Genomic DNA, 26,212 nt, shown 5'->3' on the forward strand with positions numbered 1-26,212 from the left:
TCTTAATCTCTTTTAGATTTAAAAAGAGAGTTATAAAAGGGAAAACCATGCAGAAAAGTAACCAAAAGACACTAATTATAAATAATATATTTGCTTCACTACCTAGAAAAATCAGAGAATCAGTGAAAAGTGTTCTATAATTTATTTTTTAGAAGACAGTTACCCATTTTTCTTCAAAGAATAAAGAAACTTTTAGATTACCTATTTTACCAACTCATTCGTAGACCTGTCAGTGTGCTTTCGCATAATGTATATTACTTAGAAAACAATGTGAAGATAGATCATTTTTAAAGGCTTTGCTAGAAAGGCAAACGAGACCCACTCTTTGTGTCCTATTAACAGATTACAATGATCCATAATCCAAAATTCATTTTTATTTCCTCTGGGGTCATATGCTTTAAGAGATAAATGTGAACTCATGGTGATCAGTTTTTTTTTATTATATGAAATTTATTGTCAAATTAGTTTCCATACAACACCCAGTGCTCATCCCAAAAGATGCCCTCTTCAATGCCCATCACCTCCCACCCCCCATCATGGTGATCATTTTAAGCTAGTAACAATCTCATTCTGAAAATACCTCTTGATTGATTTATTTAACGAAATTTTCAGTGCTACAAATAGAATGTTGAGCAAAAAGAAACTTGGCTCCTGCCCTGATGGATCTTTAAGTCTGGTGAATGTCAGGTGTTAATCAAAGAGCCCTGCAAGTCAACTGAAACGTGACATTCAGAGCTGAAGGAGGCAGGCACAGCCCTATGAAGATGTATCAAAAGGGGGAACTGACATGACTGCGAGAGTCACAGACCGTTTCCCCACAGATGTGGTAGTGGGGCTGATGTTAAAAACACAGTAACAGAGGGAGTCTGGGTGGCTCAGTCGGTTAAGTGGCTGACTTCAGCTCAGGTCATGATCTCATGGTTTGTGAGTATGAGCCTGGCATCCGGCTCTCTGTTGTCAGCACAGAACCCACTTCAGATCCTCTGTCTCCCTCTCTTTCTGCCCCTCCCCTGCTTGCTCACTCTCTCTCTCTCTCTCTCTCTCTCTCTCTCTCTCTCTTTCTCTCACAAAAATAAACAAACATTGAAAAAAAAAAAGAACACACACAAAAACACGCACACACAGTAACAGAGACTCCTGGGTGGCTCAGTGGATTAAGCGTCTGACTCGATCTCAGCTCCGGTCTTGATCTCAGGGTCTCGAATTCAGGGTCATGAGTTCAAACTCTGCACTGGGTGTGAAGCCTACTTAAAAAAAAAAAAAAGCACAGTAACAAAAGAATGATGCTAGAATGTAAAACACCCTTGAAATTTTACAAACTGCATCCACAGAAACTGAGTGCAACACTTCGAGGCCGTTTGCCCAGAATACTCTCCATCATTCCTGCTAGTAGCCATACACACACACACACACACACACACACACACACACACACGCGCGCGCGCGCACACTGCTGTTTAGCTCTTATGCAACCTCAGATGTCACATGAAATTTCTTTCTTTAGGAGGAAGTCCCTGGATGTTCTTCATGCACCTAAAGTAGGTCAAGGTCCCCAGTTTTATACTTTCACATTACTCACCAAATCTTTCTAGTATTCATGATAGATTTCCTCCCCCTTTTTTTGTAACAAAAATAACACGAGATGATCTATAACATACTCATCACATGATGCCTTGGACCTCATGAATATGCAATAGACAGTAGCTCCCTAGTGTATTTAATGTGTATCAACTCTGCAAAAACCCTCTAACCTCTATGAGGCAGGAGCCACATGTCACGTTTTCCCCAGTAACCCCAACACTTGACGTGGTACTTGGCACTAGGAGGCCAGAACAGCACTGCACAGTGTTCAGCAGGAAGGCACTGCACTCAAGACCACCAAGGTTTGAATTCAGTGCCAGAAGGATGACCTTGGGCAGTTAGTTTAAATTCTTTTGCCTGCATGTCCCTTCCGGAACTAGACCCTGTCCTAAAACTTACCTCATAGGGTTGTGAGTATTTATCAATTGAAGGAACAGTGCCTGGCTCATAGTAAGGGATCCGTGCATTAACTATTAGTATTATTAGGTAAACTACCACCTTTCCACTCCGCCTCTTTAATGCTACACTAACAGAGTGATAGAATCTGAGAAAAGGAGAACTGAATCCTACAACCCAGTTCACACAGGGCCACTTCATGCATCTTGGGTCCTCCTTAGTTGAGTTAAGTGAACTTGAGCAGAACTGGTTTGGAAAAGACCTATACTGAGAGCCCCATTGAAAGAACTTATATTTTTAAATACTCCACTCGTCTTTCCCTCTTCCCATTTTACCAACTGGGTTTCTTTCCAATGTATATATGACTTCATGCCCTTTAATTTCAGAGGAATTCCAGTATTTTATACCTGAAAGGGAGCTGAGACATCACCATCTCCAGCATCAGTGACTTTTATGAGAAGAAACGGAGACCAGACACAAAAAGTGAGTGGAACAAGGTCACACAAACTATAGCAGATCAGGGATGAACAGGCATATACCTTGACTCTGACAGGCATACCACCTAGTGGTATGTTCTTTCTAACATACCACATGGTTTCCTAAGTGCTTTGGTTAATATTGTTAATATTTTTAGAACAAACAAGAGGAACTTGGTCCCATGTAATGGAAAAATATAGTAATAACTTTTTGGTATTTTCCCAAATGAAAATAGTAGCATGGATAATAAATATGCAAAGCAATAGTAATTTATACACATTAAATACATTAAGGCTAATCGTTATCGCATACTATCATGTGTCATTGTATGAAGCACAAAGTATGCATTAAGTCATGTTTTCCTTAAAAAGATAGGGGAGTAAGGGCACCTGGGTGGCTCAGTCAGTTGAGCCTCTGGCTTGATTTCAGCTCACGTCATGATCTCAGGGTTGTGAGATCAAGCCCTGAGTCCAACTCCATGCTAGGTTGGACTCTGCCCCTCCCCTCCTCGTCTCTCTCTGCCTCCCTCTTTCTCTCCGTCCTTCCCTCCCTCCCTAAAAAAAATAGGAAAAGATGAACATCACTAGTAAAATCTCAGCCAAGAGAGGTTAAACGACATGCCCAAGGTCACACAGCATGTCAGAGCGAAGATTTAAATTATATGAGTTTACCTGGAGCAGTGCTATCCAACTGAAATAGAATGCAAGCCGTACAATTTTTAATTTTCAAGTAACTGTATTTAAAAAGAGGTAAAATTAATTTTAGCAGCATTTTCTACTCAGCTCAACATATCCAAAATATTATCATTTCAATGTATAATCAATGTAATGTTTATTAATGAGATATTTAGCATTCCTTTTAATCCTACTAAGTTTTGAAATCTAGCACGATTTTACACTTAGAGCGCATCTCCATCGGAATGCTGAATTGTCAGCAGAAATACCTAATCTGTACTTAGATCTCATGAAATGTAGAGTTGAAAAAGAAGACGCACATACCCAAATGGTTCTAAGCGTACTTAAAAGTTTCCTGTAACTGGACGGGGTATCTATCTTTTAATTTAAATTTAATGTAATAGTAAATAAAATAAAAAATGTAACTCCGCAATCCCAGCAGCCACAGCTCAAGGAGTCAGCGGACTACACGTGGCTTGCACCTAGAGCACTGGTGGGCCCAGCTCCTGAGCCAAAGCCCTAACCACTACACTCTGCATCCTTTATCACGACTCTGACCTTGTCAGAGTGCTGCAAGGCCAGGTCTGTAGACGCCAGGAGAATGAGAATTGAGCTCCACGTTCTGATTCACGCAGGTCACTTGGGGCATCTTGGCTCCTCCCCAGCTGAGTTAACTGAGGCGTGGGGTAGACCCATAAATTTCATCAGGACTCATGTGAAAAGGGCCTCAATGAAAAATCCGGTGAAGTCATTAAGAATAGTCTCAGCAGATACCATATGATCGCACTCACACGTGTAATTTAAGAAACAAGACAAATGAACAAAGAAAGAGGGGACAAAACAAAAATCAGACTCCCCTGTAGAGAACAAACCGCTGATTACCAGAGAGGAGTTGAGTGGGGGGATGGGTGAGATAGGATACGGGGATTAAGAGCACACTTGTATTGGAGCTCCTGGGTGGCTCAGTTCGTTAAGTGTCTAACTTCTGCTCAGGTCATGATCTCATGGTTCGAGCCCCTACGTTGGGCTCCCTGCTGTCAGCACAGAGCCTGCTTCGGATCCTCTGTCTCCCTCTCTCTCTGCGCTTCCCCCACTTGTGCACCTGCACTCTCTCTCAAAAATTAATAAACGTTAAAAAAAACACACATATTGTTGAGCGCTGAGTAATGTATAGCATTAAGTCACTATATTACACACCTGAAATTAATATAACACTCTGTGTTAACTATACTGGTATTTAAAAAAAAGAATGGAGTCTCAGTAGCAGCAAAGAATATGTACCCAGCAGAAGCAAAGAATATAATATTAGAATGAACAAATCTATAAAGACACCTGGGACTTCTGAAGCAAACGACAGTACTTACTAGACAAGAGAAACAGTGATTACCTCTGAGGTTAAGGGAGCCAATAGATCACCTCTCCCCGTTACATTTGAGAGTATGTTTAATTGTTAGAAATTTTACGTTTGGATCATTCCAGTGTAAAAATTCCAACATGGTGGGCAGAAGGTCTGGAAATGTACATATTCCTCAGAAACACTTAACTTACCACGTGGGTCATCCTGGATTTCAGACAATTGCTTCCTTAAATAATAATTTGTCAGTCACTTTTTTCCGTTTAATAAATATTTATTGAGAAGGAGCCATGCATTAAATAGTTTACACATATTACTATCTCACAGGAACCATTAGGACAACCTATAGGGAACAAGCTGCTATTATCCCCAATTTACAGCTAATGGAATTGAGACTTTCTCTAGACCCAAGCTATGCTATCCTGATGCATGCAAAGCACACAGGTTAAAAAAAAAACCCAAAGAAATTGGGTATTTCCAGAGGGAAGATGCTAAGTATAAGAGGGGTCAGAACTTGTGCTAAGCTCATGACTTTGAATTTATCTTGAAGAAAATAAGAAACTACTGGGGGATTTTTAAAGAGGAGACTCACATGATGTTATTGGTATTTTATAGCATATCCATTAAAATCTTTTTGTTGAAGGCAGATGAAACCCCAGTGCAAACTGGAAACATAAAGAAATATTTATTATTTCATGTCATTGAAAAGCCCAGCAGGCTTCAGGTAAACTTTGATCCAGGTGCTTAAGATATGTTACCAGGTTTTAGCTTCTGTTTCCATTTCTTCTCGTTTCTCCTTGTAGAAAATTGGTTTTGGCAGTCTCACTCCCTGTGCTCCAAACACATGCATCAACACTTTTCTGAATATAGAATTCCTCGTTTGTGTCCAGTGGGGCAGAGAGTGCTTGTTCTTCTTGGAGCTTACCAAAAAAAATGCCTCTAGTTGAATCTCTGATTGGGCTGATTAGGTAGTGCGTACCCATTTATGAACTAAAAGCACAGGCAAGGGGAACAGTCTTCAGTGGGCAGAGGCCTGGGTCACAAGATCTACCCCTGGAGCTGGGGTGGAATCTGCTTCATTCAGAAGCTCGTGGCTGAGACTGGAGGAGGAGTCCCCAAGGAAGTTCAACATCCCAGCCTAATGAATCATTTTTGCGCCTTTTTTATTTTAATGTTTAGTTTTGAGAGAGACACTGCAAGAAGGGAAGGGGCAGAGAGAGAGAAGATCCAAAGCCAGCTCTGTGCTGACAGCAGAGAACCTGATGCGGGGCTCGAACCCACAAACTGTGACACAATGACCTGAACCAAAGTTGGCTGCTTGACAAACTGAGCCACCCAGGTGCTCACCCGGAGCCACTTTTGCTCTTAGGGAAACCTAAAGATGTTGGCCATTCTGTGCTCCCTGATAACATCAAGTGAGAAGTCAGTCTTTGCCTCTGGATGCCTAATGCCAGAGTCAAATTTTGATACGACTTAATTTCTTCTTTTTTTGTGACAACAGTTACATTCTAAAGAAAAGATAAATTTGTGAGGTGATAAGTGTGTTACTTAACTAGATAGGGGAAATCCTTTCGTAGTATATACATGTATCAAATCACAACAAGGTACACTTAGATATCTAAAAATTGTATAGGTCATTTATGCCTCAATAAAGCTTAATGAAAAAACTTTTTTTCAGAAGTAGTAAGTGTCCTACATGATGCTATGGTTGGTGAGACATTGGTCCAATAAAGGGCAGAAGTAGGGCTCACGTACTACAAAGCAAAGGGAGAATAAGCTGGATGTGCTTGTCATTTATTTATTTATTTATTTATTTATTTATTTATTAAAAAAAATTTTTTTTAACATTTATTTATTTTTGAGACAGAGAGAGACAGAGCATGAACGGGGGAGGGTCAGAGAGAGGGAGACACGGAATCTGAAACAGGCTCCAGGCTCTGAGCTGTCAGCACAGAGCCCAACGCGGGGCTTGAACTCAGTGACCGCGAGATCATGACCTGAGCTGAACTCGGCCGCTTAACCGACTGAGCCACCCAGGCGCCCCTATGCTTGTCATTTATACTGGTCAGAAGAAGGAATTCATCAGTCTTCCCTCAAAATGGTAGCCATGGCCAAAGAAGACATCCCATCGTTTTCCATTATCATAATTTGTTGGCCCTTGTCTCCAGTGACAGTAATAATCTCTGTGGTGGGAACTCACTGCAAAATTTACCATTCTCAGCTCTTATAAGGAGCAGTAAATTTCAGCAGGGAAAAAAAGATTATTTGTGTAAAACAAAACCAGCAAACATCTCCAACTAGCTCTAAAAGAAAAACAGAAATGAAAGTTTGCGTTTCAGGTTGCAAATTACATGCTTTATTTTCTATGATTGATTTTTACCAGTTAATTAGGATTCCTTATTAAATCAAACACTTCCCCCCAAGGGAAGCTGTAAATCTTTATTTACCTTTTTATCTTTCTTGACAAATAAATTACATTTTTGTGGTATTATTTCTGCTTTTACAACCTAACCTTTTTCATAACAAATGCTTATGGAAACCAGTTGTTAATTAAACACCAAAATGTAATCATGAAAGAATGATTTCCAGTTGGTTCCAAATTCCCTTGAATTGAAAAGTTTAAAAGAAAAAAAGGAAGCTAAAATGAACTTTTTAACAGTTTTGGTATTATATTTCAGTTTCTGCCCTCATGCAAAGTAAACTAGAAGAATCAAGACACAAGGGCAAAATAACAGATTGCACCAAATTTTATTGTACCTTGATGTTTGGAACATCTGCTTGCTGAGGCTATAAAATCCATATTTAAGTCCCACCATACTAAAACATTAGCTTGGTGAGGACAGGATAGTTCTGCTTATTTTTTGCCCATCATAGAGGTTTAAGAAATTTGTTGAGCGAATAAATTTAAGATGAGGAATCTGATGCTCTAAGGGTCAGTTGAGTATGTAAGTCTTAGAGCTACAAGAAGATCAAAATTACAACACAGTTCTGTTAATTTGCCCCAAGCCAATGTTCTAATTTCTAGGTAGGATGATAATAAAATACAATATCCCTGGATATAGTGCTGTATCTTCAGCATCATTTCTCCTTCTGCTTTCCCATCGGCTCCCAAGTTTCATTGGAAATCCATAGGGTCTTTAAAATCTGACTCCATTCCCAACTCCAGGAGCACATGCCCTAAGTTAAGCCACCTTCTGGCTGCAGTGATTTGTTCAGGGTAGCATGACCCTGAACAATCCAATCAAATGACTCTGATGAACTTCAACAATAGATGTTCTTGCATATAATTTCTTGTTTCTTAAAGTTTATTTATTTTGAGAGAGACAGAGACAGAATGAATGGGAGAGGAACAGAGAGAGAGAGAGAAAGAGAGAACGAGAAAGAATCCCAAGCAGGCTCCACGCTGCGGGCACAGAGCCTGATGTAGGGCTCAAACTCATGAAACCATGAGATCAGGCCCTGAGCCGAAACCAAGAGTTAGAGACTTAACTGACTGAGCCATGAGGCTCCCCACCACCCCCAACCTGTTTTCTTTCTGTAGACAGAATGGAATGTCAGTTGAGGCCTAGACCACCTTCAGGAATGTGCAGAATAAGCCCCATAGCAGATGCAGCCTCTTTGTCATTATGTGGGGAGCTAGTCATGAAAATGTAGATTCACCAGGACATAACTACAAGAATTAAGGGAAATGAGAGCCAGAGTCCCTTGTAAATCTCTAGATCAAACCACACCTGAAAGTTTGACTTAGCATAGAACGCTCTGCTATGTGAAACAACACAGCTCACTTTGAGTTGAATTTTTTGAGAGAAAAGGAGTTATGACCAACCCAATGACATTTGTAGAGTCCCTATCATGTGCAAGTATGGTGATAATCACTTAACATACATTAGTAATATTTACAACATCTTTATGAAGTAGTAACTGTATTATTCCATTTTACAAATGAAGAAACTGAGGCTCCCAAAGGTTACATGGTGTGCCCAAGATCACAGAAGCTATTAAGTGGTAGCGTCTGGCTTTAGAGCCCACCCAATTAATCACTGTTCTGTAATCCCTAAAACCATATTGCCTGGTTCAGACACTCTAACAGAATAGGCCCTTTCCCACTCAGGGCCTTTTAATTTGTATTTCCCTCTGCATAAGAAGGTGGTTCTGTCATTTATGCCTCTGGTCTATTAGCCCCTCTGAAATGGCCTCCCCTGACCAGGTTATCTAAAAAAAGGACCTCTCAGGGGCGCCTGGGTGGCGCAGTCGGTTAAGTGTCCGACTTCAGCCAGGTCACGATCTCGCGGTCAGTGAGTTCGAGCCCCGCGTCAGGCTCTGGGCTGATGGCTCGGAGCCTGGAGCCTGTTTCCGATTCTGTGCCTCCCTCTCTCTCTGCCCCTCCCCCGTTCATGCTCTGTCTCTCTCTGTCCCAAAAATAAATAAACGTTGAAAAAAAAAATTAAAAAAAAAAGGACCTCTCAGTGTTGACCAAGAAAGAATTCACTGAAAATTTAAGCAAACAGGCATTTTTTGGGGGCAATTATAATTTCAATTTGGAAGACACCTATTTAGGTAGAAACCTAAACTGTGTTTGAAGGAAGACAAAGTGGGAGCAGGGTTAAATAAGCAAAAGGCTACAAATGTAGTTCTTATGTGGGTCCTCTGTGCAAAACGAATTGAAACCAGGTTAACTGGAATTGATTAGGTCACTAGCAAATGAGGGATTGAAATTTGTTACACTGCACGGGCTCCTTTGGAAGTGATGAATGCAGATGATTCAGGAGTCCTGGTGAGGAGGAACTTTAGTGCAGACTGAGGGCTTGCAGTTGGCTGAAAAGTTTTTAAACAGTTCATGGCTTCTGCAAAGAGGATGTCCGTCAATTCCTCCTCTCATATGGCCTCTGGACCCTATTTTAAAAAGAGGCTCTCTTTAAAAAGAGACCCTATTTTTAAAAGAGCTAGGTTTGCTTGTACATTTCCCCTTCTTGTACATTTTCCCCTTTTGATTGAGTTTTGTTTGTTTGTTTGTTTTGTTGTTTTCTCCTTTTGTTTTGTTTTTTGACAAGAAGGTTCAATGACTAATCCTTTCTGTTTGGTTCCATTGTGTTGCTAGAATGGTTAGTACCTGCTCTGGGTCCATCATGTCCCTTGTAATGGGGAGTCTCATGTTCTTATATATATTTATGTCTGTCATGTGGGAGTCTTAGGACCACATTTGAGTAACAAAGAGGCCTTTTAGGGAGAAGGACTTTAGGCTACATCAAGTAAAGTTTCATTTCCTGTTGTCAAAAAGTACGTTGGGTGAATATTTTCAAGTCCTTGAACAACCATTATTTTGGCATTTTGAGTAGCAGAACAACATCAGAAAATCCACATTATAAACAACTTAAACATAAAAATTAAGATCCAGATTAGCTTAATGACTAATAGTATAACTTGTAAATCTGAATGCAAAAGAACCCCAAGTCCTGAAGAGAACCAACTAAAAATACCAGAAAGTACAAAGTTACACCATCCTGAGGGAAAATTTGAAGGTCCCTTAGGGACTTGGCCAATTTAAGTAGCTTAGTAGTTTCTAATTCTACCTGTTGTGAAGTATTTATCCATATGCAGCAAAAGGTACAGACTCCTTGCCCAGCTAAAAGATTATCAGGGGCTATCTAATTACCAAGAACAGCTTTGGCCAGAAACTCTAAGAATCTTTGTTGGGCAGCTACTGCTTTAACAGTGGATTGTGCAACAATTTCAAGAATGAAGAGGTTCTTGATTTTAGCCTCATTTACTTTATCCCTAACCAGGAAAGTAGGAACTTGCCAAAGGAATGGATCCTGAATTATGAAAGCCTCCTGGTAGGTCCTCTCTCTAACTTGATTATGTAAATTCAGGGCAGTTAACCTATAAGATAGTTTGCTCTGCTTATGAAAGTGAGGGTCACAGTTAGTTTCTCCTAACCTGAAATAAAAGCTTGTTTTGTGTTGAATAAAAGTGGTAAGAGTAAACATCCTCATCTTGTTCCTGATCTTAGAGGGAAGGCTCTCAGTTTTTCACCATTGAATATGATGTAGGCAGTGGGTTTTCATATATGCTTTTATTATGTTGAGGTTTGTTTCCTCTAAACCCACTTTGTTGAGGGTTTTTTTTTAAAGGTTTTATTATTATTTTTTTAACGTTTATTTATTTTTGAGACAGAGACAGAGCATGAATGGGGGAGGGTCAGAGAGAGGGAGACACAGAATCTGAAACAGGCTCCAGGCTCTGAGCTGTCAGCACAGAGCCTGACACGGGGCTCGAACTCATGGACCGTGAGATCATGACCTGAGCCGAAGTCGGACGCTCAACCGACCGAGCCACCCAGGCGCCCCTGTTGAGGGTTTTTATCATGAATCTATGTTGAATTTTGTCAGCTGCTTTTTCTGCATCTGTTGAGATGATCATATGATTTTTATCCTTTGTTTCGTTGATGTGATATATCATGTTGATTGGAAAATATTGAACCATCCTTCATCTCTGGAATAAATCCCACATAACTGTGGTGAATGATCTTTTAAATGAATTGTTGTATGAGGTTTGCTAATATTTTGTTGAAGATTTTTGCATCTTTATTTATCAGTGATGACCGTAGGTTTTTTTGTTTTGTTTTTGTTTTTTGGTCCTGTCTTTGGTTTTGGTATCAGGGTAATGTTGACTTCATAGAATGCATTGGAGGCTTTCCTTCCTCTTCTATTTTTTTGGAATAGTTTGAAGAGAATAGGTATTAACTCTTCTTTAAATGTGTGGTAGGGGGCACCAGGGTGGCTCAGTCAATTAAGCATCCAATTCTTGAATTGGGCTTAGGTAATGATCTCAGAGTTGTGATATCGAGGCCTGCATTGGGAGTGGAGCCTGTCTGGGATTCTCTCTCTCCCTCTCTACCCCTCCTGTTCATGCTCGCTCTCTGTCTCTCTCAGTCAATCAATCAGTATCTTAGGCAGAATTCACCTGTGAATCTATCTGGTCCTAGGCTTTTATTTTTTGATTACTAATATAATTTCATTACTTGTAACCATACTGGAAGTCCTAGCCACAGCAATCAGACAAGAAAAAGAAGAGGCATCCATCTTGTTAAAGAAGTTACATTCCTATTATTTGTGGATAACATAATACTATATATATATAAAACCCTAAAGACTCCACCATTATTGCTAGAAGTTATTATTACTAGAATAAATGAATTCAGTAAAGTTGTAGGATACAAAATTAATACCAGAAATCAGTAACATTTCTATACACTAATAATGAAGTAGCAGAAAGGAAATTAAGAGAACACCATTTGCTATTGCACCAAAAAGAATAAAATACCTAGGAATCAACTTAACCAAAGAGGTAAAAAACCTGTGCTCTGAAAACTATGAGACATCGATGAAAGAAATAGAAGATGACACAAATGGAACGATATCCATGCTCATGGATTGGAAGAACAAATACTGCTAAAATGTCCATATTACCAAAAGCAAATCTACAGATTCATCACAGTCCTTATGAAAACACTAGCAGTGTTTTCCACAGAACTAGAACAAATAATTCTATTGTATGGACCACGAAAGACCCAGAATAGCCAAAGTAACCTTGAGAAAGAAAAACAAAGCTGGAAGTATCACAATTCCAGATTTCAAGATATACTACAAAGCTGTAGTCATTAAAACAGCATGGCACACGCACTAAAATAGCCACACAGGTCAATAGAACAGAATGGAGAGCACAGAAATAATAAGGTCAATTAATCTTTGACAAAGGAGGGAAGAATGTAGAATGGGAAAAAGTCTTTTCAGTAAATGGTGCTGGGAAAACTAGACAGGCACATGTAAAAGAATAAAACTTGACCACTTTTTAACACCACACACAAAAATAAACATAAAATGGATTAGACCTAGATGTGAGATCTGAAACCATAAAAATCCTAGAAGAGAACACAAGAAGTTATTTCTCTGATATTGGCCAAAACGAAATTTTTCTAGATATGTCTCCTAAGGCATGGGAAACAAGAGCAAAAACAAACTATTGGGACTACATAAAAATAAAAAGCTTTTTACAGCAAAGAAAACCATCAACAAAACAAAAAGGTAACTTACTGAATGGGAGAAGATATTTGCAAATGATATATCTGATAAGGGGTTAACATCCAAAATACATAAAGAACTTACACAACTCAACAGCCAAAAAACAGTCCAATTTTAAAATGGGTAGAGGATCTGAATAGACATTTTTCCCAACAAAAGACATACAGATGGCCAACAGACACATGAAAAAATGTTCAAAATCACTAATCATCAGGGAAATACAAATCGCCACAATGAGATATCACCTCACACCTGTCAGAATGACTAAAATAAAAGACAAGAAATAACAAGTGTTGGCAAGGTTGCAGAGAAAAAGGAACCCTGATGCACTGTCAGTTGAAATGTAAAGTGGTATAGCCACTGTGGAAAACAGTATGAAGATTCCATAAAAAGTTAAGAAATACCATAGGATTTCTTAATCCCGCTATTAGCTATTTACCCAAAGAAAACGAAAACACTAATTTGAAAAGATATATAGACTCCTGTGTTTATTATAGCATTATTTACAACAGCCAAGATATGAAAGCAACTTAAGTGTCCATTGGTAGATAATAGATAAGGGAGATGTGATGTGTGTGTGTATACACACACACACACACACACACACACACACACACACACACACATATATATATATATATATATATATATATATATATATATATATATATAATGGAATATTATGCCACCAGAGGAAAGGATGAGATTGTGCCACTTGAGACATGGATGGACCTAGATGGTATTATGCTAAGTAAAATAAGTCAGACCGAGAAAGACAAATACCATATGATTCCACTCATATGTGAAATCTAAAGGAAAAAAAAAAAGAATTAACAAACAAAAAGCAGAATCAGACCTATAAATACAGAAAACAATCTGGTAATTGCCAGAAGGGAGAGAGGTGGTGGGATGGGCAAAATGAGTGAAGGGGAGTGGGAGATACAGACTTTCAGTTATGGAATGAATAAATCCTGGGTATAAAAGTCACACCACTTAAGAAATACAGCAAGTGATACTGTAATAGCAATGTAACAGGACAGGTGGTAGCTATACTTACGGTGAACATGGCATAATGTGTAAATTTGTCAAATCACCATGTTGTACACTTGGAACTAATGTAGCATGATGTGTCAACTATACTCAACAAAATGTTCTAAGTTCCAAAGGTTACCCCTCTTAGCAGTGGTTTGGGTGATACGGGTGAAGGTGTTATCTTTCCAGGTCAGTGCCAGAGTAAAGGAAAGGAAAATAAGGAGAATGATTTTATGTTTAAAGTATTAGGTCTTGATCTGTCATCTTGGGTAGAAGCAGTCCACCTCAATGTCAACTACATCTCTTCCTTGTCAATTTGATTTGGAGGTCTCCACAATCTGTACAGGACCAGGTGTCACATGGAGCCTTCTTTAGCTGTGTGTATCCAAGGCTTAATGCCTTCTAGTTTTGCAGCACAGTCAGTGATTAGGAGCACTTAGTAAGGTCCTTTCTAATGGCCCTCAAGTGCTGCCATCCTCTGATGACATTTCCAGAATGCCCAATCACCAGGCACTAAACTGTGTCCAACAGGATCCTTTAAATTGGGATGCAGGAAGCCTTTTTCTTTTTTTTTTTTTTTTTAACCTGGTGATAAGCTTGAGTATAAGACACTAGAAATTTATAGTGGCTGGTCATACATGAGACAACAAGAGGTCAGCAGAAGGTTGACTCTAATAGAGTTACAAAAAGTTTGCAAAGTTTATGTTAAGGCTCATATGATTTGCTCATGCTCATATGATAGGTGCCTTGATCACTGGGGATCATGTAAGGTATACCCCAAGTGGGAAACACATTTTCTCACACTTACATTGCTACTGTGAGGGCATCAGCCTTGCAGCAGATGAAGGTTTCAACCCATGTAGAAGACCTTTATACAGTAATGTCCAATAAAGTACAATAATACATATTGATAACCTATACTAAGTGGCAACTGAATAAAGTCCAGCTGCAGGACTGATCAAAAGGAGGAGGGCTCAGGTCTTTAGGAACAAAAAAAGTTTTTCCAGGGTTATGAACCTGGTAAGTCAGAAATTGCTGTTAGACTGTGCAATATTGTAGGAGTCTCCCCACCAATGTCTATTCATAATTTAAGTCATCTTAAATGCCTTATGGTGGGTGAAGGCATGCAAAAAAAAAAAAAAAAATGAGGTTTTCCAGGGAGCCAGGAAGAACCAAGTTTCCCATTGTTCCAACTATTAGTTTAATTTACAGCCATTGTTTACCTACCTTAATTTCTCTGATTCAGGAGCAGACTTGCCATGTTACAAAGACATCAGAATGGCAGAAGTCCAGCAATGAAGGGCCCTTTTTTTTTTTTTTTTTCGCAAGAGGAGAATGGACTTTATCCACATGCCACGATCTTTATACGTTGTCTTACTGCTGGCTTTGCATAAGTCAGTTGGATAACATATGAAAGTTTCTTTCCAAAGATTCCTTTTCCATAATCTTTCTACAATATTTTTTACAATCAGATTTTGTTCTAACTTTTCCCTTTTTAAATAACCAGCCTCACTTGAGGACAAAATTACTTTCTTTTCCCTCAACAAAAACATATTTCCATTCCTCATATTTTCTAACCAAGAACACACATCCTACTTTCCTGGCATAAGAAAATATTTCCCTTATTATTTCCAGTGGCTTTAGTTACATATATTAATTAGAATTTTTAACCCTCAAAAACCCAAGCCAAGTAAAACTAGTAAGCAATTGTGAACTGTTACACCAGCATTCTTTAGATTAACAAACTTATGAACACATTTCATAATTTCTAGAAACGTGCTTTTTTATGATACAGTCTTCTAGTATTGCACAAAAGCATGTTTACTAAGAGATCCAGATTTATCTTTAGTTCCTCTGTAATTAGAAAGCTAAAATTAGATAAGCCAATGGTCACTAATTAATGTTTCAGCATTTTGTCTTATTTGGAAATGATCTACATTTTAATGAATTAACTCATCACTTAAACCAACTCAGTAAAACTTTAAGATTTTAGATTACCAAAGAGACTTGGGAAGCTACTTAAAGTTTTCCTAAAAATTTTATTTGCATCAGTTCAATTTACTTGTTTTTAACAGTTATGCTTAGGTTACTCATAAAAGCTTCATGAGACATCAAAGGCAGTCATCAAGATATTTTTAAAAAAACACTCTGTGACAGATATCATCAATTTATTTGAATTTTAAGTAAACAGGGGCAGAATAAAAGTTTTAAATTTAGTGCTGATAACTCTAAAAACATGGTTATTGTAATTAAACTAATAATTGAGTATTTTCATAGATCACATAAACTTGAAACTTGTTTGGGTTGGTATTAGGTTTTTGACAATTTTTGTGAATATTAAATCTATTCAAGTGCTTGATTTTTTAAGCCAATTAAACAAAGCTCCTCCACAAATTAATTTCAGCAGTGTCATTCAGAGGTAGAAAATACCACATACTTACAGCATATATGAACATACAGATAAGCAGAAACAGGAATCTTACAGTTATTGTTTTAAATTGTTTAGCCATGAGAAAAGTATGTTAATGCAAAACACTTATTTATTAAAAAAAAAATAGAACAGTTGGAGCCAAACTTTTAATTTTTTTTGGTAGGTGCAATAAATTAAAGTTATTTGCTCAGATGGCTAAGGATGTTTCTACTGTTATTTGTGGAGAAGACACTTAAGATTTGCATTTATCCTTGAAAAGTAACCTTATGGAAACTGTGGGCTAGATTTTGGGCAAGGGTACTTCTATAGCCATTTATATTTTTAAAAATTCCTCTTTTTCCTTTTTTTTTTTTTTAACTCTTGAGAACTAGGGATGATCTAGATAAGAGTTCTCAGAGAGGTTATAACATTATAGAGCTTCTAAGCCTTCTGAGATAACACAAATAGGGGAAGTGTGGGGATTGATGCAAAGGACAGGCAGAAGGACTGAATTGTTTCTGGGGTCCCATTTCTAGTTTTGTAAGGATTTATGACATAAGGACACTTGATCCTGATTCCTCAAAGAATTGAATTATAACTTGAGTGATACGATGGGTTGAGTCACGCATCCAACTACATTATCCTCAATTGGAGCCTTTCCTTCCAGCTACATAGTCCTAATTTTACTTGAGGGAAGAAGGCGTCAAAAGAGTTCCTATCAGGTTATGAAAATCACCTTCCAATCTGACCAACTTTTGAATACACAGCTACCTAAAAAATTCTTGCCAGTTTTCAGCCAAGACAAATAGTAAATATTTCTGGCAGTGTTAAATAACCACCCCTTGGATGTAAGACAGGTTCCCAAAGAAGGAGCAAAAGGTACTACCTTCCTGAGGTCCAGAGCCACTCCCAAAGGTAACCAAAAGAAAGAACTGAACTGTCTGTCCCAAGCAGGCAGACAAAACCAGATGAGTAGGAGGACTATAACTACTTGATGGTCAGCTTAAAATAGTCCACATGCCAAAGTGGCACATTTGGGGGAAACTTGCTCTGAACCTCTTCAGCACTGCCTTAGAAACTTCAAAGAAGTTGTATAATCCAGAAGCTAAGTTGAATTTTTTTAATGTGCTGTTCCATTATTTCCAAAAATATATCTTTCTTTTGAAAGAAGGAAATGGGGAAAGAGAGGCTGGTTTAAAGCAATGGTATTGCTCCCATGTCATTCATGAAGCCCCACAGCCTCCTTCATTAGGTTTAACTTTAAAAGGAGCCTGGGGACTATGCAAGAGAACAGTGGCCTTTGGAAGTATCTTTCCTGTGTCCGCAGCAGTGCTGGGGGGTTAGAGTCAGTGGCTCTGGACACATTAAGTGATGACAACCAAAAAAGAATTTACCAAAAAATTTAAGCAAATAAGCATTTATTTGGGCAAATAGAATTCTAATTTGAGAGTCACAGATTTAAGTAGAAACCTAAATTGTGTTCCACAGAAGACAAAGAGGGGGCAAAGTTATATAGGCAAAGACTACAAATGTGGTTATCATTCAGGTCTTCTATGCAAAACATGAACTGGAACTAAATTAACTGTGATTGGTTGAGCTAATATGCAAATGAGGGATTGAAATTTGTTCAATTGCATTGGCTCCTTTGGAAGTGATGAATGCAGATGATTCAGGAGTCATGGTGAGGAGAAAGTTAACTGCAGGCTGAGGGCTTGCAGCTGGCTGAAGGCTTTTTTTAAAAGTTCATGATTTCTGCAGTGAGCATGTGCATAAATTTCTCTTCCCATATGGCCTCCTGACCCTACTTGAAAAAGAGACTGTCCTGGCTATGCTTGCTTGCTCCATTTTGAAATCTCCTTTTTTTACACTGGAAACTTTGTCTCCCATCACTCAGTTTCTTTCGTTATATTCTTCTCATTCTGTATTCCCCAATAGAAAGTAAACTCCATGAAGGCAGAAATTTTAAACTTTGTTCTCTTCTGTATTCTAGAGCTTGACATGATGCAGGCACTCAAAAACACTTGCTATTTTTTGAATGAATAAATACCTCAATTAATTAGAAATTGTTACAGTTATTCAGACCATAATCTCCTATTACTGTATGTAAATGAAACAAAAAGGGATACAGAGAAAGAGAGAGAAATACTTCAGAGCCCTTGGAGACTGTGCTCATGGTAGAATTATTTGGCTGGGGTATGTAAGCAGTTTGATGAGTCAGCAGGTCTGCATTCATCTACGAACAGCCAGGTCATCATTTTAAATGTCCTCTGTACCTAGTCATATGCATGGCTACACAGATGGCTTTTTAAGGGAAGAGGGGAAGGAGTTGATTCCAAGTTCTGTGTGATTCATGGGCACGAGGAGACCAAGTGGAAGGAAAATGGAATGAAAATGAGTGCTAAATAACATCATTTCTTGGCCACATCAGTGTAAATTCAGGGGACCTCCCTAGTATGCCCCTTCTCTAAACCCACATCTGCTTGAGCACTCTTGGCAAAACTCTCAGCCTCAAGCTGTGCCCTGCAACACATTCCTTTAGCCCATCCAATTTCAGAACCGCTGTGATGGACAGTTCCATGTGCATTGCCCATGTCCCATTTCAAGAGCGTAAGTGGGGAAGTCTGTCCACTTTTCTGCCAAGTGAACAGGCTCTAAAATGTGGGGTAATTAGTGTCCCAGAGACAGTCCTCAACCAATGAGGGATAGAAGTCAGTGAATAACTGTCCTAGTCTTTCATGCTTAGCTTGACAATTTCTCCAAATTTTCCACAGAGGGACCTCAGTGGGGTTGCGCTCTGGTTGCCCAAGTACAAATGAGTTTAATAATGCACTTTAACAGTGCACAAATAATTGACTTCCCCCTTTCCTGTCTCACTCTTTTTTCTTTTTCACTGTGCTTTCTGGTATCTCCTCCTAAATAAACTATCTGCACCCAGGTCCTTGTTTCAGGATTTGCTTTTAAGGGAAACAGCAAATTATAGAAAGATTCTCCCAGTGTTAATACAAATAGGAGCCTTCTCTGGTAGAAAATTTATAAAAAGGAAAAATATGTTTCTTATAGATGCCTCTCAACAAGCATCACTTGTATTTCAGCCCACCTCCCCACCTCCCCAGGTCCGGTGATCTTATACACCGCAAAAGTACACAACTGTACATTGTCTTCCTACCCTAGCCTCCTTCTACATTTCCTCATATGTAGCAGAAACATTTCGAAGATTTGCCAACCTTAGAATTTATCAAATTCCAATGTGACCTTGTCCCCAAGGTCTATTATATGTGAGTGCATATACACCTTTTCTTATAATTACAGTGATGATAGTAAAGGTTATGTGTGTTTAGGTTTTGTTGCCAAATTATACCATCTGTTACCTCACAAGTTCTGCACATGTGACTATTATTCCCATTGTATAGATGAGAAAATTGAGACTCGGGATAATTAACTTCCCCAGTGCAAAAACTAGCTAGCTTTGATCAGTGAGCTCTTAGTTCTGATTTTACTAGCTATTATAAACCCTATGTTTAAACCCAGGTCTCCTGATTCCAAATCGTAAAACCTTTCCATCAGCCTAGGCAGCCTCAGCAAGAAGTCTAGATATAGAAAACTAGGTATTTTTGGAACCTGAATATTCTTTCTTTTACTCCTCTCAGTTCTGTAAATTTCCTACTGATTTGAACAGTAATTTAGAGGGACAAGTATCAGGCATGTATAACTCAATATATATACTCTTTCACTGAATTGATAAATGGTTAAAAGGATGAGTAAGGAGGAAATAGAATTGCTTCCTTATTGATTCCCTAATATTGCAAGTTAAACCCCAAATAATTGACTATGACAAGATCTACCACTATCCTACAGAGACTCAAACACATAAAGAAATGGTGAGTTTGAAGTCAGACCAGGCCTAGAACCTTGCCACTTACTCACTCAGACTTTGAGCAACTTACCTCACAGTGTTGTTTATAGGATTGAATGTCCCAGTGCCATGAACAATTTCAGGAACATAGTAGGCTTTCAATAATGAGATGTTTTAATTAATTAATACATATAATTATATACAAGTAATATATTTATATATGTAATGTATATAAATTACACAATATAAAATTATAATTAATTAATATACAGTATATAATTAATATTGTTAATATGTGTAATGTATAAAATACACAATATAAAATTATAATTAATTAATATATAATTAATATATTAATTAATTATAATTTGTGTGTATATATTGATGCCTGCCCTATGCCGGCCACTGTGCAAGCCACAGTGGGGAGCCAATAAAAGACAATTCCTGCCTTCAGTGAACCCACAGCCTTTGGGAACTGGGTTTATAAATTGGAAGGTAGATTTGAAGTGCTCTCAAGTTCTGAATGTCCCTGGCCATCTGTTACAGTAAATGGGCCCCTCATTGCCTCATCACTATCTAGTGAATTCCAGGAAAATCACTCAGCCACTGCTTTGTTTAGGGTTGCATGTGAATCATACTCTGTGCTGGCTTTCTGCATCCCTTTCTCATTTTAGGTCACTCTATCAGAGCCAACTGATGCTGGAAAGTACTGGAGCACAGAGTCAAATGGCTAGAGAATTCCCCACACTTCTTAGCTGCAGATTCTCAGAAGAGAGGTATGTGCTAAGTGGACAGAGTCATAAGTCCTGAGTTTTAACTAGTTCCTGACCCATGGCTAACTTAGCAAGTATGACTCTCAGCGCATGAGCTTACCCGTGCAAAACAAACAAAAACCCAACAAAACCCACCAAACCAACATTGAAAAAACTTCTACTTCTTTATCTCTTTTATTATTATTATTATTTTTAACATTTATTTATTTTTGAGACAGAGAGAGACAGAGCATGAACGGGGGAGGGTCAGAGAGAGAGGGAGACACAGAATCTGAAACAGGCTCCAGGCTCTGAGCGGTCAGCACAGAACCCGACGCGGGGCTCGCGCTCACGGAGTGCGAGATCGTGACCTGAGCCGAAGTCGGACGCTTAACTGACTGAGCCACCCAGGCGCCCCTCTTTATCTCTTTTAAAGCCACTTGATTCCAATTCAGAGTCCACATCTCCTGGCTGACTGGTGGTGGATGGGCTATTAGAGAGACTCCTTTCTGAAGATAACAGACATCCTAAAGGCTGTGTAGCATCACAACTTCAGGAAAGCTTCTCTGCTCATCAACTTTAACCTATTGTGGTTACCACTGAGAGTCCACAGTGCCTCCAGCTCGCACCATCCCTTAGTTCTGGTGGGACTCCTGCCTCAGGGCCATACTTGAAGACTGGAACCCTTAGGAAGGCTGGAGTTTCTGGTATCTCCAGGGACCCTAAGGATTTAGTCCCGTTGGCAGTCTGGATATCAACCAAGGGCACTTCCAGGACAGCCTTATTCTCTGCTGCTGAGGACACACACACATACACAGACACACACACACCCTTCTGTGTGTGTGGCAAGAGGCAAGAGAGCTTGCCATCTGCATGAGTGAGGGAAGGGAAAAGAAAAAAATACAGGGGAAAAGCATGCAAATTAAGATGTCTGTAAATGAGTCTACCACAGGTTTGTGCTACTTAAGTCCTTCCTTTAAAGTTTATGTATTTATTTTGAGAGAGAGAGAGAGAAATCATGCACAGGGGAGGGGCAGAGAGAGAGGGGAGAACAGAGGATATGAAGCAGGTTCTGTGCCGATAGCAGAGAGTCCGATGCCAGGCTCAAACATACCATGAGATCATGACCTGAGCCGAAGTCGGATGCTCGACTGACTGAGCCACCCAGGTGTCCGTGTGCAACTTGAGTCTTAATGCAGCAAGCTTGCTAGTCACGTAAAGTTTTGACTAGCTAAATGTGTGAAATCATATATCAAAGGATGAGAACCATCTCGTAAAAGCATGTATTTATAGATAATTAGAAGTTAGACATAAAAGAAAATGCTGCAATGATGCTTGTATTTGAGCAAAATTGATTATGATGAGATGTGAGAAAGACCTCCGACTTCAAGCAAGCCATCCAACACTTTCCCCTAGAGAACCTGAATTGGCATCCAATAACACAGAGAGGAAAAGATACAGTTACCGTAGCCATCATTCACTGGGCATTTACTATATTCCAGGAATGCTATATTATCGTTGTATTGTATTTAAACTTCATGACAAGATGAAATATGAACTCCATGAGGGGAAGTTACTTTGTTTCATTCACTGCTGAGCCCCTCACCCCCACACACAAATAGCGCCTGGCACATGGTAGATGTTCCACATATATTTGTTAAAAGAATGAAAAGATTAAATTATTTCCATCTTATAGACTAAAAAACCAAGGTTTGGGGAGGGGAAATAACATAGTAAATAAAATAGGATTTAGACCTAGATGAGTTTAGTGCCAAAGATGCTACTCTTTCTAATCTAAAAAGATCGTAAAGAAAAATATTTTTTAAAAAACTATCTGCCAACAAATCTGATACCTTAGGTGGAATAGAGGAATCCCTAGAAAGACACAAACTTCTGAAACTCACTCTATAAGAGATGTAAAATTTGAATACACCCATAATAAGTAAAGAGATTGAGTTAGTAATTTTAAACTTGTACGAAGAAAGAGCACACAGGAAGAGGACTGTATGGGTGAATCCTTCTAAATGTCTTAAGGAAAATGAATAACATTTCTTCACAAACTCCACCAAAGAACAGAAAAGGAAGAAGCACTCTCCAACTCACTCTGTGAGACCAGTACAGCCCTGACACTAAATTCAGACAAAGACATCACAAGAAAAGAAAATTACAAACCAATACTTCTTATGAAGACAGACATAAAAGTCATCAACAAAACACTAGCAGACTGAATCCAGTAACATTAAAAAAAAATGATTCACCATGATAAAGTAAGATTTATCTCAGAAATTGAAGGTTGTTTTAACATCCAAAAGTCCGTGTGAAAACACCATATCAAAAGAATAAAAAACAGAAGCCACATGGTTATCTCAGTAGCTAAAGAAAAAACATTTTAGAAATCTAATGCCCTTGGGGCACCTTGTTGGCTCAGTCGGTTACACTTAGTCGGTTGACTTCCTCAACCTGATAAAACCCACAGCTAACATTATACTTAATAGTAAAAGACTACATGCTTCCCTCTAAGATCACGAATGAGACAAAAGCATCCTTTCTCACCACTTCTACTCAACATCATCTAGAGATTCTAGACAGTCCAATTGGATAAGAAAATGAAATAAGTATTTATATTGGAAAGGAGTAACTGGGGCACCTGGGGGGCCCAGTGGGTTAAGCGTCCAACTTTGGCTCAGGTTGTGATCTCAGTTTGTGAGTTTGATCCCTGCATCTGGCTCTGTGCTGACAGCTCAGAGCCTGGACCCTGCTTCAGATTCTGTCTCCATCTCTCTCTGCCCGTCCCCTGCTCACACTTTGTCTCTCTCTCTCTCTCTCTCTCTGTCTCTCTCTCTCAAGTATAAACATTAAAATAATAATAAAATGAATAACTAAAACTGTCTCTGTTGGCCAATGGCATTATCTTTAGAGATAATTCTAAGAAACCCACTACAAAATGATAAGAAAAAATAAGCTTATCAAGTTTGCAATGTACAGGGTTAATATGCAAAATTCAATTGTATTTCTATTTGCTAGCATTATCGACTGAATGTTTGTGCTCCCTCCAGATCCATATATTGAAGCCCAAACCCTCAATATGATTATATTTGAGTTTGGAGATAATTAGATTTAGATAACGTCAAGAGGGTAAGGGCCTCATGATGGACTTAGTGCCTTTATAAGAAGAAACCAGAGAGTGACTCGCTGTCTCTCCCCAGACTTTCTTTCCCTCTTCCTCTTCCTCTCCCATGTGAGGACATAGCAAGAAGGCAGGCATCCACAAGCCAGGAAGGATCCTCATCAGAACCTGACCATGATCATGCTAACAACCTAATCTCTAACTTCCCAGGTTCCAGAACTCTGAGAAATAAATGTGTGTTATTTAAGCCACCCAGTCTGTGGTATTTTGTTATAGCAATGCTAGCTGAGACAACCAGCAAGGAATAATAAAAAATGAAATTAGGAAAACAATTCCTATTAAAACAGCATCCAAATGAATAAAATGCCCAGCAATAACCTTAACAAAGCAGGGCAAAATAGAGTCTCTGACAACTACAGAATATTATTCTGTAAAGACATTAGAGGAGGCCCAAATAAAATAGAAAGATATCTCCACTTCATGAATCAGGAAACAATATTGTTAAGATGGCAATACTCCCCAAATTGATCTATAAATTCCACACAGTTCCTATCAAAAGCTCAGCTGTCTTCTTTGCAGAGGTTGACAAGCTGATGGTAAAATTTATGTGAAAATTTAAGGAACCCAGAAAAGGCAAAGCAATCTTAAAAATGAATGAAGTTGGGAGACTCACACTTTCCAATTTCAAAACTTAGTACAAAGCTACAGTAATAAGATAGTGTGGTACTGGCATGGGATAGACACACAGGTGGGATAGAATTAAGAATACAGAGATAAACCCTTACATGTATAGTCAATTCATTTTTGACAGGGATGCTGAGACAATTCAATGGCAGACAAGAATTGTCTTTTCAAGAAATTATGCTGGGAGAAGTGGGTATCCACATGCAAAAGAATAAAGTTGGACCCCCTTCCCATGCCATCCATAATATTTAACTCAAAACGGGTCATAGACCAAAAAGTAGGAGACAAAACTGTAAGACTCATATAAGACAATATAGGAGTAAATGTTGGTTACCTTGGTTTTGACAAAGATTTCTTGGATGGAATAATAAATATTGAGGACTCACCGTGGCCCTAAGTGGTGAAGCAGGACTGAAAATATTTCCTCCCAACAAGCATGGCCCATGTTGATGTTTCTCAGCCTCCATTTTACATTGTGCTGCTCACAGTTCAGCCCCAGCTCTTCTTGGGACTCTTCTCTTCCTTGTGCCAGGCTAGGAATCCTGACCCCAACACCCGCGCGCGCGCGCGTGCACACACACACACACACACACACACACACACACACACACATCATTGTTGTATGCTGTATGCCTAACTCCATGAAATCCAAAATAGTTATTAAGACAGCCTCCCCCTGCAAGTTCCAGGAAAAGGAAAACTGAGGTGACGTTGTATGATCTGAATTGCAGATCATTGTGGTGTCTAAATACAGACCGTCCATGCAGACACCTCCTGGCAGTCCAAGAGGATGTAACTTAAGACTATGGAAATCTGAATATCAGGACTTGGATGGCAAGCACAACAGATTTTAGGTACCTATCTACCCCACATCCCAGGTGGTCTACGGTGATGTGTAATAAGTTGAGCCTCCACAAGATCAGTTATATAGTCCCATAGCACCAAACAGCGGTGAAGGCAGAGCGGGTTCCAGAAGATCTAAAAGGCCGTGAAGCCTGAGAATCACATCAAATTTAAATCCTGTAACCGTGGTGATTCACCCTGGAGAATCGTCACAGCCTGTGCTGGGGGCAGAGTACTGAAGGAGGGGGAAGCCGAGAATGTTCAGTGGTGGGGCACCACCAGCTCTCTCTTCAGTGAAGGGCTCATGCCCAGCTGCCAGCAATGCTGGCAGCAGACCACCTTTGGCTGTCCGCTCCTTGCAGCATGGCCTTGGCCACAGGGATCACTTGTCTGTTCTGGGTCCAATATGAAAGAGATGGTTAGGAGTACAATGGCCCGGTCATCTCAGCCCTACTGGGAACACCTCAGGAGGGCCTGTCTAGCTGCAGAGCCCCTTGGACAGTTGGCAGAAGCTGTTACTGGGCCTGCATCTCAGCGTGGTTTCTCTCTCTGCTCAGTCCTGCTTTGTTCCCCTCCCTTCCACAGGTGTTGGTCCCAAGGATGCTCCTTAGATAAAACCTCCCACATGGTAAACTCTGTCTCAGCAACTGTGTCCTGAGAATCCAATCCTTGACGCTCAGTCAAAATTCTTGTCCCTGAAACATGAGCCCTGATCACTCTTGTATCAATTTCTATATCATCTATTGACTATCATCTCTAATGGCTACTATAACCCCAGGTATGGCATTTTACCAAGGAAAACTATATGCTTGGCTTGGAAAAGAGTGAAGAATTAGAAGTTCAATTTATTCATTTCATTAGCTTGTCAGCTTCCTCCCTCTTGTACCTAGAGCATTGTAGGGGAGGAAAAAGTTTGCATCAACCCTCTGAGGGTCCCTGGCTGGGCCT

The 26,212-nt window shown here is 39.3% G+C and overlaps 1 long non-coding RNA gene across 4 annotated transcripts in view; it reads left to right on the plus strand.

Moving 5' to 3' along the window:
* LOC121016776 (uncharacterized) overlaps positions 1-26,212 on the plus strand; it is a 148,751-nt gene that overhangs the window by 100,018 nt on the left and 22,521 nt on the right. For 2 of the 4 annotated variants that reach the window (XR_005784456.1, XR_005784455.1), the window contains one exon: positions 2,364-2,883. This is a non-coding gene — a long non-coding RNA (uncharacterized LOC121016776). Of the gene's footprint in view, positions 1-2,363; positions 2,885-26,212 lie in introns of those variants that run through there. The other 2 variants (XR_005784454.1, XR_005784453.1) reach the window with 2 other exon arrangements.

Source organism: Herpailurus yagouaroundi, unplaced genomic scaffold, assembly GCF_014898765.1.
Source record: "Herpailurus yagouaroundi ecotype Mexico unplaced genomic scaffold, PumYag 213, whole genome shotgun sequence".
Classification (NCBI taxonomy): Eukaryota; Metazoa; Chordata; class Mammalia; order Carnivora; family Felidae; genus Herpailurus; species Herpailurus yagouaroundi.